This window comes from Ursus arctos, unplaced genomic scaffold (assembly GCF_023065955.2).
Source record: "Ursus arctos isolate Adak ecotype North America unplaced genomic scaffold, UrsArc2.0 scaffold_18, whole genome shotgun sequence".
In the NCBI taxonomy this organism is placed as follows: Eukaryota; Metazoa; Chordata; class Mammalia; order Carnivora; family Ursidae; genus Ursus; species Ursus arctos.
In genome coordinates, this window is record NW_026622852.1 from 50,651,337 (window position 1) to 50,667,779 (window position 16,443).

Genomic DNA, 16,443 nt, shown 5'->3' on the forward strand with positions numbered 1-16,443 from the left:
TTATCAAAAAGTGCTTTGGAAATACAAACTGTTCTACTCTGGTCCCATGGCCTTAAAACGAATGCCTGCTAAAGTTAATGCTGTTGGAAAACAAATCAGCAACTTTTAAACTACCAATTACTGGATCTCTTCAAATTCTATCATTACCCACCAAACACAAGCATTACTTACGACCTCAAGCTGTGCTACTGTCCAATACAGTAGCCACAAGCTAAATGGGCTATTTTTATTTGAATTTAATCAAAATTAAATAAAACAAAAAATTCATTTCTTCAGTCATGCTAGCCACATTTCAAACACTCAATAATCCCACGTAATGAGCTGCTATCATATTGGACAGCACAGATATAGGATATTTCTATTAGAAAGTACTACTGGGGGCACCTGGAAGGTTCAGTCAGTTAAGCGTCCGCATCGGCTCAAGACATGATCCCAGGGTCCTGGGATTGAGCCCTGCATCGGGCTCCCTGCTTAGTAGGGAGTCTGCTTCTGCCTCTGCCCCTCCCTTCCACTCATGCTCTCTCTCTCTCTTAAATAAATAAAATCTTAAAAAAAAAAAAAGTACTACTAGACAGCAATAATCTAGACTATGCTCAATCCAGAACACCTACCTTCAACTACACATTCAGCTGGACATGAAAGAAATTCACCTCTAAGTAAAAAATATAATAAAAATATAATGACAAGTATGACAAGGCAGCTAGCACCATGATACTTGAGATAGGTGTAAAAAAGCATTTTGAGGGGTGCCTGGGTAGCTCAGTCGTTAAGCGTCTGCCTTCGGCTCAGGGCGTGATCCTGGCGTTCTGGGATCGAGCCCCATATCAGGCTCCTCCGCTGGGAGCCTGCTTCTTCCTCTCCCACTCCCCCTGCTTGTGTTCCCTCTCTCTCTGGCTGTCTCTATCTCTGTCAAATAAAAAAATAAAATCTTAAAAAAAAAAAAAAGCATTTTGATACCAAAGGTTTCTTTTTTTCTTGGTCCATAATAAAGAGGTTATGAAGAATATTAAGGCAGTAGTGGCAGACACGTAAGAGTGGCCAGAGTAATTAAAATGTTCCAGAATGGTACTTAGTATCAAAAAGTTCTTCCTAGGGGCACCTGAGTGGCTCAGTCAGTTAAGGGTCTAACCCTTTATATCAACTTAGGTCTTGATCTCAGGATAGTAATTTCAAGGCCCTCACTGGGCAGTGTGGAGCCCATTAAAAAAAAAAATTAAAATTAAGAAAAAAGAAAGTTCTTCCTAAACATATGAAGCAAGTAATTCTATGGTCTCCTTCACATTACTGTCATGGACAATATGGAACAGCAAAGAACAAGGGGCTTGAAATCAGTCAGACCTGGGTTTGATTATGAGTACCTACCCTACTAGCTAGTGAATATTAGGCAAATTAATCCACCTCTCTGAGATTTAGTATCCTTATCTACAAAATGGAGAAATAGCTAACCTGCATGAGGTAGGGAAGGACTCAGGATAAAGTATATAAAGCATCCAGAGTAAGGTGCCAGGCATGTAGTGGGAATTTTAAAAGGGGTAGCTATTATTTATTAGCATATTTTCCCCCCTAAATCTTTACAATGTGACTACTTACAGATAGACAAATACTATTCAACACACAAAGCAAGCTGTCATAATTAGGTATCCTAAAATACTAACACTGGCCATTCAGTAAATCAACTGGAATAAAATGGAAATATTTGTATGCCAGATAGCTTTCCCCTGCCAATATGTGACCACACTGCTCCATACAGCCTGGCTTTTTTACCAGAATAATCTCATGTCATACTTGACTCAAATAACCAGCAAGGTCCCTGTGTGTTCAGAGTCTTATATTTATGGGTCTAGACTTAGGTTTTTGTATAGAAGGACAGTGTTCTATAACTAAAAAGTAAACTCTAGCAAGAGATGCATACATTGTTGGGTGAATTTAAAAAAATGGCTTCCCAATAGAGAACCTGATGCCTGTTCACCAAAATAGAAAAGGTTATTTTTATTTTTTTTTAAGATTTTATTTATTTATTTGTTAGAAAGAGAGAAAGAGAGAGACCACAAGCAGGGGGAGCGGCAGGCAGAGGGAGAAGCAGGCAGAGAGAGGAGGAGAAGCAGACTCCCCGCAAAACAAGGAGCTTGATGCAGGACTCCATCCCATGACCCTGGGATCATGACCTAAGCCAAAGGCAGATGCTTAACTGACCAAGCCACCCAGGCATCCCAGAAAGCATTATTTTAGAAATCCAATGATAAGAAGCCTCATTCGCCCTTGCTGAGATGCCTGAAGCACAGAGGAAAACTGTAGACAGAAATCTTTTTTCCAAGTATTGGACTGAGGCTTTTTTTTCAAGGAACATTTAAGTAACTCAGATTATAATAATAGTAATAATGAACTGGTAAAACACCCAATGCCTTATTGCCTTTAATTATTGTGAACTTGGTATCTGGTCAAGACCAGATGCAATGAGTGGTGCCTCCCCAAGGCTTGAGTGGATAAAAAAAGAAAAAATCCAAGTGATTCCTTCATGATCATGTCTTAACTTCCAAATCTGCCATTAAATAAACTGGACATGATAAACATGGATATGAGGTTCTTAAATTCTGATGTCATTCTCAACCCATCCTATGCCTGCTAGGTCCAAGAATCATGGGTCTTAGTGTCAAGTGAACATGGGTTAGAATCCTGGCTCTGCTACTTTTTTATTATGCGATCCTGAATAAGTCAATTCCTCTCTTTGTCTCAGACTCTTCATGCATAAGATATGAATATTAAAGCCTTCCTTCCAGTCATTTTAAAGGTCATACACATAAAGGATCATACACATAAAACATCTTGAGCATCCTGGCACATGGAAACCACTCATGGAAATGTCAATTCTATAAAAACACAGTAAGGTCTTAAGGTCCAGTTCATTGTCTGACTCTTCCCAAACATGAATGGAAAGAGAAGGGTTCCAGGCTGATTTATAGCACAGACAATTCTCTGTTTAAATTTTAATTAAAACAAACATGAAAATAAAAGCTGTCAACACTGCACAAAGAGTTTCAAGTCTTAAAACATAAATATTAGGGGTACCTCGGTGGTGCAGTCAGTTAGGCATCCAACTCTTGGTTTCGGCTCAGGTCATGATCTCAGGGTCATGAGATCAAGCCCGGCCTTGGCCCTGAGCTCAGTGCAGAGTCTGCTTAAGACTCTCTCTCCCTCTACCTCTGCCATTCCCTGCTCCTGCACTCTCTTTAAAATAAATAAATAAATAGGGACACCTGGGTGGCTCAGTCAGTTAAGTGTCTGCCTTCAGCTCAGGTCATGATCCCAGGGTCCTGGGATCAAGTCCCATATCAGGCTCCTTGCTCAGCAGGGAACCTGCTTCTCCCTCTGCCTGCCACTCCCCAGTGCTTGTGCTCGCTCTCTTTCTCTCTCTGACAAATAAATAAGACCTTTAAAATAAATAAATCTTTTAAAATAGAAACAAATATTAAATAAGTTGATTGAATAAATACAGGATAATTATCTGAAAAGTGAGGTAGAACCTCAGATTTTAATATTATAAAATATAATTTAATACTGATATTAATTTAATGCTGTTGAATATATAAAAATCATTTCCTTAAATTAAGAAATAATATTTCTTTTTGGAATAAGATTTCTACTCATTCTTCTTGGTGATTAAAACAAAAATATGAAAGTTCTAAAATACTGCCCCAATCAAGAAAACAGCCTCCTGCAGGTAATGGAAAGAAAATTCATTACTTTTAAAATCAAAGCCATGGAAGGAATTCCCGGGTAAGTGTTTTCCTACTCTATCTGTAGATTCATTTTAAAGTTGAAAATAATCCAGCAGAACTAGAAATAGTAGGTGTTTCTTAATCCCAAATAACTGAAAAATACTGGACATGCCACATAACCTTTCAGACTAGAGAAAGTAGATTTTCAAAAAAAAAAAAAAAAGATGAAGAAGAAGAACTATAAGGGAGATAGTGTGGTGTAGTCAGACGTCTGAAAAGGTAGATTTGTCTCCAAGAAAAGGACTGGATTAGATAGAGGACATCAAATCCTAGCTCAGCCACTATCTAGCTAGGTGACTTTTAACAAGTCATTTCTGAGTCCTTGTTACCAGCAGTGGTCCAAAAAAAAAACCATTCATATTAGAGACTAAAGAGTTATAGCACTTAGAGGTGAGAAATTTGGACTGGCCAGAGTGTATTCAAATTCAGTCTCTGCAAAGCCTAGTTACCATAAAAGATTTTACAGGACTGCTTAATTGGATAGATTAAATAAACAAGAAAGATAGTTACATAAAGATAGATAAGATAGATCAGATCGCAAGATTTCCATGGATGCCATTAGCATACATAAAGAAATCACAAAAGGTAACCAAAGGAAAGGTTCCTCAGCAGGCAGGTGTTTCTGAGTTCTTACTAAATGCTGATCAAGCACAGCCTTCTTTTTCTAGTCATTTATCCAACAAATATTAAGTTCCCAATATGTATTATACACACTGCTAGACCCAGGTTGAGTAATGAACAAAACAGATATATTAGCTCCCCTCATGAAGCTGACAAGCTATAAACTAGGATAACCATGGCCAGAAGCCGTATCATTTTAAAAATGGTAGGGATCTGAGAAACTCTGAGAATGAGCCCCGTGATTTGAGGGAAGTGCCTGGCCATCTGTTGAAGCTGAACTAACACAGTCCATAAGAATATGGAAGAATACACTCTCAGCTGTGTTTGATTCAAGCAAAGAGATATACTAAACTACAAGATCTTAATGGCTTTTAAACCAGTAAGGAAATGAAATACCCTCAAACACATACACTGGTTTCAAATGACCATTACTCAAATCTGTGGTAAACCACTATCTCATGCAAAAACTCAGTCTCCTTTTGATGGATGATTAAGAACAAGATAATTTCTGCAGGGGAGACAGTAAAGGGGTCGAGGCATGGAATGACAGTCCAAGAATCATGATACATTGGAGCATTAAATGTGATACATATTGCCTTCACCCCCTTCCCTAATATTATGTTTGTAGCACTCAGCATCCCTTTAACAGCACATGCTATGACCATCATGATTACACAGCTAGTGTACTCAGAGTACTCAACCCATGACTCAGCTAGTTCTTAGCAACCAAGAATATTTGAGACATGCACGATAAATACGAAGAGAAGGAAAGGCTGGAGTCACAACTAGGCTTCTGTAATGATTCATCTTAAAAACTAGAACCACGTATGCTTACAAGATGTCTAAATATTAACCTTTCTTTCAATTGGAATTTAGTCTTCACTGTCATAGAACTATAAAAAGAAGTTGCTGTTACCAATGAAATAAAGTATATACAGGTACCACAATGGCACAATGTTATTTCGACAAAACCCAAGGTTCCCAATGTTCCAATCAAGAAATTCCCAATCTAGTTTCTTGACATTTACAGAACGTGAGGTTCCACCTACATTTTTTCACTGGTAAAGATTAAATATCATGTATCTTTTGCTTTTTCTTTGTTCACTGGATATCAAAGTCAAATGAAAAAGAGATCTAGCATATGTACTCAGAAGAAATTAGACAATTACATCAAAAAAGAGGATCCCAACCTGCTCATTTGTTATTAAGACCTAAATTTTGGTGTAAGTACCTCCATTTGGCTAATAGCATTATATTTTGTCAGCCTCACTTCTCTATATAATTCTGTATTACTAGAACAGAACAATTTCTTTTGCTTGGCCACTTAGAAGCTTCTAGGTGTATAGCTCATTCATTCGAAGGATGTATGTGGAGTGCTTAGTATATGACAACTCCTGTTCTAGGAACTAGATGTACAATAGGAAACAAGACAAAGGCCCCGTACTTGGGCACTGTAGTCACAAAGACATGGATCCAGTCTCAGCTTGAGCGCACTCTGACTGTGTGACCCTAGACAAATCTGTCTCTCTGAACCACAGGTGCCTCCTCTACAGGGAAAAAAGATAAAGTAATACAACTTCACAGAGCTGTTGTGAAAATTATATAATCTTTGTCAGTGTCTGATATAGTGCCTAGAACACCACAGATGCTTGACAAATGGTAGTTATAGTTTTACAAATATGTTACTATTATCCATCCTACTTTCATATTCATCTATATAAGAATAACTCCAATTTTTTAAAATAACAGGTTTCAAAGGCTTAAGTGTATCTAAAATATTTGTTTCAGGCGTTAACAGCTAAGCAGAATAAGCCATTTATATATGAAATGCTACTTCTGGTTATTATAGCAAGAATATAAAAGAAAAATACTTTGAAGCTGGCATATCAATAGTGAAATGGAGGGTCACACTCACACAGATTTCAAAGGGTAGGACACTCTATCACTAGCAGTATTACTACTTCAGCCAATTTAATCAGAAATTGTACCGAAGAAACATGTAAAAGATTTGGAATCTCAATCTACCACAGCCATCAAAAAAGGCAAAGGAAGCATGTCTTTCCTCTAAAGATTATTACAAAAGTCTCATAAAGAAAATTCTCTGAAGGCAAATTCCTAGCTGATTGCAGTGATATACCTTATAAAATAACTTATTTTTCATCTCATCTTACTGCAAATAGACTGGGAAGCACAAAAACTAGGAACACAAAAAAAGTTATTCACACTCCAAAAAGTTATTCGTAATCTATCTAAAGATAACCGTTGTCAACATTTAGTAAATTCCCTCTAGTCTTATTTTGTAGTTATTTAACATATTAGTTTTTTTTTTAATCCTGGCAGTTTTTCCATCATTATACATGTAATACATGATTTGTAGAAAATCTACATAATAAAGAAAAAATAAAGAAAACTTGCCATCCACAATTCCACTCACAGAAAAAATCTTCTAATATCTTGATGTAGTTCATACACAGTGGAATCAATTCTCTATAGTTTTACATTCTAATTTGTTCACGTGTAAGTATTTTCAAAAAGTCATTAAAATGGGGACACCCAGTGGCTCAGTCGGTGAAGCATCTGCAATTCAGCTCAGGTCATGATACCAGGGTCCTGGAATCGAGCCCTGCACTGGGCTCCTTGCCCAGCAGGGGAGTCTGCTTCTCCCTCCCCCTCTGCCCCTGCTCATGTGCACTCTTCCTCTCTCTGTCTCTCATTCACTCTCTCTCTTAAATAAAATCTTTAAAAAAATAAAAATGAAGAAACGTATGCATCCAATAAACTTTTTTTAAAAAGTCATTAAAATGACTTTTTATTTTACTTTATTTTTTTGAAGAGTTTATTTATTTGAGAGACAGAGAAAGAGCGAGAGAGGGCATGGCAGGGGCAGGGCAGAGGGAGAAGCTGGCTCCCCACTAAGCAGGGAGCTGAACGTGGGCTCAATTCCAGGACCCTGAGCTCATGACAGATGCTTGACTGACTGAGCCACGAAGGTGCCCCTAAAATGACTTTTTAGATATCCAGGTAGTTTCCACTTATTCTCTATTATAAATAATACTGTAGTGGATATATTTATACAAAAATCGCTATCCACATTCCTGATCTTTTTTTTTTTTTTTTTTTTTTGGTCTGACAAATCTATATTCCTGCCAAAAGGGACTGATAGCACTGTCTCACCATAAGCTCACAAACACTGAGAATGTGCTATACATAATTAGCTGCCACCCAAATACAATAAAGTTTGTTTGTTCAATAATGAAAAGTGAAGAGATTTTGTTTTTTAAGATTTATTATTTTTTTAGAGAGTGCGCACATGTGGTGGGAGGGGCACAAGGAGAAAGAGAGGGGGGAAGAGAGAATCTCCAGCAGACTCCCCACTGAGCAGGAAGCCCGACACAGGGCTTGATCTCAAGACCCTGAGATCATGGGCCGAGCTGAAGTCAGACACTTAACCAACTAAATTACCCACATGCCACAGGAGAAGAAAGTTCTAAAGGAAAATTCAAATAGGGGAAGAAAGTAGAAGAATCTCCATAGTAAAATAAAACACATCCCTAAACATGCTGAGCAGTTGACATAAATCTTGAAAACCTTCCAACAGGACACAGGGAAGTTTCACATCAGGTTCCAAAAGTCTCAGAAATAAAAACAAATCAATTCAAAACAAAACAAAAATAATCTCGTGGATGTGTTTCACTACTTGAATACCACGAATCAAGAATCAGTTCTACCTTTGGGATAAAAATGAAATGGAAAAATTAAGATGTACGAAAACCATTGTTTTCACACTGAAATTATTTTCAAATTTTAGGAGCAAAGATATAAATGTGGATATATATTTTTGATTTCCCAAATGTAACAGAAAATTCTATAAATTCTTACCAAGACAAGACAACCAAGAATATAATTTATTCAAAAAATCTTTATGGAACGACAACTTTGTTTCAGATACTTTAATGGATGTATAAGAGATCCAAAGTTGTTAACAGGAGTTCTTTCCTCAAAAAAGCTTGCCTCTAGAATCCTTCACAATCTGGCCCTCTAACATCATGTAGTATATGCCCTGTCTGAGTGTTGAAATATCACATATCTCAGGCCATGTCTGGAAAAGGAAAACCTTTCAGGACACTGTACTGAGTGATCAACTTAAAAATCAAAATTCCTTGAGAGGGAAAACAACAACCACCACCACCAAAGTCATATAATCCAAATGAATAAATTCTACTCACATGGCTTCACACCAGCACACAGTAATGTTTACCCAAGTTCCTACGGTCAAGAGGAATTCAAATATTGACAGGAAGAAAAATACCTTCTACTTTCCACAAAATAACTAATAAAACTACAATCATTTTTCATTTCTTTGTAATTTCCCCTGTAAATCCTGCTTAATTTGAGTATTACAAGAGAGATTTCTCCTTAACAGAAAATAATGCCCCCAGTTCCTGCGGATATTAGTATCACACAGGATAGAAACTGTCATAGTAACTTCATGCTCCAGAAATAAAAGCTGATCAACTCAATGTGAAAGGTCAGACTTCTGAGAAAACTCTGCAACTGCTAAAAGACTTTAATACTTGCATATACCTACAATGTTTCAGAAATACGCCCTCTCCCAAATAATAGCAAGTAACATTTATCAAGGGCCTACCACGTGTGAGACCCTATGCAATACTTTTCTCAACATGTCATTTCATAATCAAAACCACCTAAAAAGCCCAATACTGTTATTAGCCTCTATTTTATTGATGAAGATATTCAACTTGGAAAGAAATTATTTGTCCATTGTCAAAAGTGCTAGGAAACAACAGAGTCCACATTTGAACGCAGATGACTGGCTCTTAGGAACCTGCTCATTTCACTATAGCAGTTTGATTTTCTATGGTTTGGTGGGACTTTCCTTCCTTTAAATTTTTTCTTGTCAGAAACCAGAAAAAAAATTTTCTGCTCCTGACTTTGAAAAGAACTAGTTTTCCAAAATCACAAGAACATAGGGCAGTACAATGCAATTTCACATGCAATGAAAACAGATTTCTGGGATGTTAGCAAGTATATACAGTCTAAATTATGCATGGAACTTCTAAAAATAGCCAGATATCATTTATTTATTAGACTTCATGTCTCCAGAAAAAGTAGAAAAACTCTATGATTTCTTTAAAAAATTCAGTGAAGTATAAACAATTTAGTCTAATTTGGAGAAACATAGTATTTGCTAAAAGAGACTAGTCTCCACTGCGCAAATGCTCTGTGCCAACATTTTAATGCTCTTTGTAAGAATTTATAATATCTTAAAAGAATGCATCTCTAGATTATCTATCATATGTGAATGTGAAAGCCCTCTGTAAATGGTAAAGCCAAATTATCATTAATATTATATTAAAGCATTCATTCTGCTTTAAAACAGTTCCTTGGGTCACCCGGGTGGCACAGTTGGTTAACCGTCTGCCTTCGAGCTCAGGTCCTGAGGTCCTGGGATGGAGCCCAGAGGCCAGGTCCCTGCTCAGCGGGGAACCTGCTTCTCCCTCTCCCTCTGCCACTTCCCCTCCTTGTGCTCATTCTCTCTCAATCTCTCAAATAAATAAATAAAACAGTTCCTAAAATTTGTGGTTGCCTTTTGATAACAGATGACTAGAATATACCAGATAAGACCCTTAATTTTGGGCAGACAGCAAAACGCAGAGGAAAAAAAGCACAGACAGTAAGATAACAAGGGTTTAATCAAAGCTTCATTACTAAATTTCTAACTAAAATTCTCTCAGCCTCAGGTGCCTTAGTTGTAAAAAGGGAAAACAGTAAGTTCCTCATACAGCTAAATGAAAGTTTTAAATGACAAAATCCCTAGCGCCCAACACAAAGTAGTGTTCGATTATTGTTAGTTCTCTTCCCTTTAGGGAGGTTTTTTTCTCTTTTTAAGAGTCAGACAGATGTCCAAGTTTGCTGGTGAATAAGGCCTACATAGGAACAAGGACTGCATTGCCCAAAATTTACGATTAGAAATCACTTGGCTTCTTAGTAGGTTTGGGATTAGGCTTTTGTTATTCCTTCAGTCACACACTTTTTTATCAATCATTCAATAACAATACAATTTATTCATTCAAAGAATCACTGAGCACCTAAGCAGCAGCAAGCTAAGCACAAAAATGCCTTAAACTTCAAAAGGAGCACACAGTCTAGTAGTAGGGACAAACCTTAAAGAGACAACATGGTGCTCTAAGTGTATGATAAAGGAAAGTCCAGGATTATGGAAGTCCAAAGTAAAAGCACTTAACCTGGTAAGGGGAAGGCAACTTGGAGGAAAAACCTCTGAGATGAGTCTTGAAAGATAAACAGAATTTGTAGAAAAGGAAAGAACAAGATAAGGAGCTTTTCAGGCATAAGGAATAGTATGAGCAGAGCACTGCCAGGAGAGACTAAATCACATATTGAAGAAACCGCATATGCAACGTGGCTGGAGCTCGGGGGAAGAGAGAAGGCTGATAAGGCAGGAAGGGGTTTCCTTTGTCAAGCTCAAGCTGTGTAACTCATTCCAGCTGTATGCAGCAATTCACTAAACTTGTGTAGAGAGGGTGACTTCAGTCCCATTTGAGAGTCTAATGGGCTAGCTCCTCCTCAATCCAGCTAGCTTAAGAAAAAAGTCATACAACATACTCGGTTTTATGATGGGCATGCGCACTCCAAACACTAGCTACTTTCCATCTAGCAGTCAGAAAACACCGCTTGAGGGGCGCCTGGGGGCGGCTTAGTCGGTTAAGCGTCTGCTTTTGGCTCAGGTCATGATCCTAGGGTCCTGGGACTGAGCCCCATATCAGGCTCCGTGCTTGGTGGGGAGCCTGCTTCTCCCTCTCTTCCCCACTTGTGCTCTCTGTCACTATCTCTGTCTCCCTCTCTCAAATAAATAAAATCTTTAAAAAAACATGAAAGAAAACACTGCTTTTGAAACCAAAAAAGTTATCTGAACTGGGTAATTACTGAAATATGTGTAGCTACTCGAGTTGTGCAAACTTCTCTGGCAGACTTTTACTTTGTTAACTCACAGGTTAAATACATAGAAGGCTCTCAATAAATACTTAATTAAATTACAGTGAGAGAGAGAGAAGCCTTTAATGTATTCTTTACTAAAGGGCCAAGTGAAATGAAGACTTTAAAATAAAGAAAATTCCCTATTGTTTTTTTCCCCTTCACATGAATTTGGTCAACCTATTTCTTAAGTTTCTTTTGTTTTCAGATCAGACTATTTTCAGCTGAGAAAAGCTCTAAAAATGGGAAGTCTGTATTTTATTGCTAAATTATTACACTCTGACATTAAGTCTTTAAGTTAGTTCCATGCAGAGGCAGCTGACAAGCATAGTAAAGCTTCAGTAAAAGTCATGATTCATTCATGATTCACCATCAACAAATATTGACTGAGAACATAAAACCGTCAGCATGATCAAGGAAAAAATTCAGAATGGATGAAGCAGAGAATATATCTAGTTTGGGAGCTATGAGGAAATGATGTGGCTTAGGAAATAGTTTATTAGGGCCCAACAGTGAAAGCCATGTCAGGTTAAAGCATTTAAATTTTATCTAAAGATAGGGCATCAAGTTCTCAAGTAAAGTCAAATTTGCATTTAGCCACTGGGTGGAAGATGAATTAGAGGTGGGCAAGACTAGAGGCAAGGGGGCCAGTTGGACTGTTGCAGTCAGATGAAAAGATGATGGTTTTGACCACAGTGGTGGCAATAAAGATGTCACTTGCTGTAACATGGATGAACCTTGAGGATATTATGCTAAGTGAAATAAGCCAATCACAAAAAAACAAATACTGTATGATTCCACTTATATGGGTTATCTAAAGTAGTCAGATTCATAGAAACAAAGTGGAATAGGGGTGACCAGGGGCTGGGAGAAGGGAGTTGTTTAATGGGTACAGGGTTTCCATTTTCCAAGATGAAAAAGTTCTGAAGAGCTGTTGATCAACACTATAAATATACTTCACACTACTTAACTGTACATTTTAAAAGGGTTAAGACGGTAAATTTTGTGTGTTTTTTACTACAATTTTTTTTTTTAATGCAAAGAGGAGGTTAGGCTTTTTTTGTTTCATTTGGTTTGGTTTAACATTTTTCTCTATTGAACCTCTGAGCTATGTCTCTTGCTATTTTACCAAGTTGTAAAATGAATATGGCTAAATGGGATCTGATTTGTAGGGCACCAAAGTTCCGCATGGCACCAAATATCTTACCTTATTACTTGTCATGCTACTTAACATTTCCTCTATCAATGTCATGGGTTGGTTTTTTTTTTTTTTTAAGCTTGATTAAAAAAAATTTTTTTTTAAAGATTTTATTTATTTGTCAGAGAGAGAGCACAAGCAGGAAGAGCTGCAGGCAGAGGGAGGAGACTCTCTGTTGAGCAAGAAGCCCGATGTGGGACTCAATCCCAGGACTCTGAGATCATGACCTGAGCTGAAGGCAGACACTTAACCAACTGAGCCATGCGGGCATCCCTCGATTAAAATATTATTGAAAAATCACTTAAAATGTAAGAAGTAGTAGACAGAATAAAAAGTGAAATCTCATAATTCTACTCCCGACCAAAAGTTTTACTGGTTTGGTATGACTCCCTCAGATCTTTACTGTAAATACATGGAGAAAAAAGTCACTCTTTAAGGCCACTCTTAAGTGACTAATTCAAAGCCATTAACTAGAGATGGTATTTTGACACAAGTCCTTGAGCCCTTCGCCTCCCCTCCAACTTTTTTAACCAAGCTATCACCTAGCTTTTAAAAATAGTAAATGTGTTTATTCAAGTATAAACATAGAGTGAAATACAATTTATCTCCAATGTATATACAGTTCAAAGAATTTTTACAAAGTGAACACATTTGTGGAATCAACAACACCCAAATCAAGATTAGAACATTAATACTTCAGAAACTTCCTTTATGCCTCCTCCCAGTCATTATATTGTCAGTAAAAGAAACCACCATTCTGACTTCTATCACCACAGATTAGTTTTGCTTATTTTTGAGCTTTTTATAAAGGTAGTCACACATCATGTTATCTTTTGTGTCTGGCTTCTTTCGTTCAACATATTGTCTAGGAGATTCCTCCATGGTGTTGCATGTTGTGATAGTTTGTCGGTATCACTGCCATATGGTATCCCATTTTACGGGTTATAACACAATTTATTTATCCACTCTACTGTGGATAGATATCTAATTGTTTCCAGTTTGGGACTATTACAACTAATGCTGCTAGAACATTCTTATACATGTCTTTTGGTTCATACTTTACCCATTTTTGTTGGGTATACGCCTAGAAATAAAACTGCCTATGTTCAACTTCCACAGATACTATTGAAGAACTTCCAAATGTTTGTCACAATTTAAACTCCACTTCTGCTGACAGAGGTTGAGTATTTGGGTTGTTCTCACCAACACTTTGAGTAGTCAATTTGTTTGCTATTTTAAGTGGGTATGCAATACTACCTCATTTTTTTTAAACTGTCATTTAATTTTTAATTTTCATTTTTCTGATATGCAGTCACGTTGATTACCTCAGGCCAGAGTGATAGATCTATATCTGGGAGTTAGACTTAATAAATCTAGTGACCAACTGGTTGGACAGAAGGAAGAGATAATCTAGACAGATTATCGAGACAGAAAAAAAGACACTTAGGGAAAGAAAGGACAGAAAACATACTCATTTCTGAAACCATTTACTTGAGTTTGCTAATGGGAGGGAGGGAGTGAGGTATGAGAGCATGAAGGTTCCACATAAAAAAATAATTTAAAATAAACAAAAATGTTCAACACCAACCATATCTTAGGTGGTAAAGAAAATAGACTTATAATCCTAAGGAGGCAAGATAAAGATAAACCACAATATTTCAAAAATAGAACCTCACAGATGTTTAAGAACTCCCCACTATAACTTTCAGAAATCCCTATGAAGATAGAAAGAAATCTCTAGAGTGATGAATCCCAGCAAATGGAATTAAAGAAAAAGTCAAAGCCTTAAATAAAAGACCAAGTTCACCAAATGCCACGATATCATGAAGACATCAGTTAGAGAAGAATCTTCTGTTTTCATACAAGAAGGCCATCTCCGATACCTATATCAAGTTTCCGTATTATGAGAACATTTAGAAGAAAAGCAAGGGTCACAATTAACCAATACAATATATGAGGATTAAGGATGAGGTACAAGATTTGGAGCTGAGCTCTGTCCTCTGAGACTCACCTCATCACTGGAATATCTACCTAAGTAGTGCTTCTCACCAAATATTACATGATAGTTAAAAGCTTGGGGTCTGGAGTCAGGTAAACCTACATTCAGATCCTAACTCTGTCCTCTCAGCTATCTGACTCCAAGCAAGTGACCTTCTCCACCTTTGAGAAAAACAGTAATGACCTACAGAACCTCTGTGAACAATTACTGAGGTAACACAAGTAAACTACTTAGTATAATCCCTGATCCACAGGAAGTGCTCCACAAATGTTAGCTGATATTATCATCTGTAAAATGGGACCAATTCACATACGCATAAGATTGAAAAGAAATAAAATGACATGTGTAATGCCTAGCTACACAGGAGGAACTCAAACAGTAGATATTATCCCCTACTTTTAGGGAATTCTGTATCGTTCACCATCAAATGGAGTATGAAGTGACACAGTGCACTGATTAAGAACACAATGGGTCTGGAACTCTGGAGTTCAAATCCTGGCTCTCCTACTTATTAGCTATATGATCTTGGGCAAGTTATTTACCTCACTATGCATTCCTGTTTTCTCCCTCCCCCCCCCCTCCCCTTTTCTCTTTTTCTCTCTTTCTCTCTTTCTTTCTATCTACATATGTTCTGTGCCCAGCATGGAGCCCAGCTCGGGGCTTAAACTCATGACTGTGAGATCGAGACCTGAGCTGAGATCAAGAGTCAGATGCTTAACCGACAGAGCCACCTAGGCATGCCCCGCCTGCCTGTTTTCATCTATAAAATGGGAAAAATAATAAGTACCTACGTTACTGGGTTGTTGTGAGGATTAGACAACCCTTCTTTTAAGTACTTTATATATAAAGCCCTAAAAACAAAACCCGGAACGTAAGTACTATATAAGTATTAGCTTTTCTTATTTTAATAGTACATGTTTTGTCTGAGACTGTTTTCCATTAAAGAAATTAGAAAATTAGTTTGGATGAAAGCAACTTAACATTTTTTTATGGTTAAGAGAAGCCCAATGGAAATACTCATATACTCATACTCAAAAATTGAGGGGGAAGGGAGGCTGAAAGAAAAACAAGTTAAAACACAGGAACTATATCATTACTAAATAAATGTGACCTCATCTATCCAGAAACAGTTATGAAAAAAAAAATGTGCTTTCTGGTTCTGCCCTAATTATGCAAAAATTCAGATGAAGTTAGCCTACTTTCCACCGAAAGAAGGGAATCATTTTTCCTAGTCTTACTTTACAGAAGTCTGATAACCAACATATCTAGAAGGACTGATGCAAATGCACTTCGTTTTTATATAAACAAAACATCACTTAGAACAGAATAACCAATTCTGGAAGACTTCTTAGAAATGTCTTCCTGCATTATACTAGCATTTTCTTTCCACGCTCCACAAATCTTCATCCCTGGACAAATCAGAAGAGGTATCTAAAGAGGCAAAAATGCAAGTAAGTAAGCATACTTTAGAATTGGAAGGGAAATCCCATGTTTATTCTTAGAAGGTCATGAAGTAAATCCTGTGGATTGGTTTCTGTAGCTAACTTACGAAGTGAACAAAATACTAAATGCATCAACAACAAATAAAATTGGTAAATTGTAATTTATCTGTTTAAGAGTCTATGCCTACCAAGGCTGTGGGTTTCTTGAAAAAAGATCTTACTCATCACCAGCCTCTAGTACATAGCCTGGTACACATGGAAGGTGTTCAATAAATTGTGACTGGATATAGTCAGTGAGCACCTCCCCCCTTGTGCAAGGTACTATGTTAGGTGCCAGAGAGCCCATAATGGTTCACTTATACTGATGCCAAATGTTTTAGACTATTTAAAAAT

General features: G+C 37.2%; 1 protein-coding gene and 1 long non-coding RNA gene across 4 annotated transcripts in view; one reads left to right on the top strand and one right to left on the bottom strand.

Moving 5' to 3' along the window:
- Positions 1 to 16,443, bottom strand: part of NR6A1 (nuclear receptor subfamily 6 group A member 1) — a 227,950-nt gene that overhangs the window by 124,541 nt on the left and 86,966 nt on the right. The gene's annotated exons all lie outside the window — the stretch shown is intronic.
- Positions 1 to 16,443, top strand: part of LOC130544053 (uncharacterized) — a 68,216-nt gene that overhangs the window by 3,140 nt on the left and 48,633 nt on the right. The gene's annotated exons all lie outside the window — the stretch shown is intronic.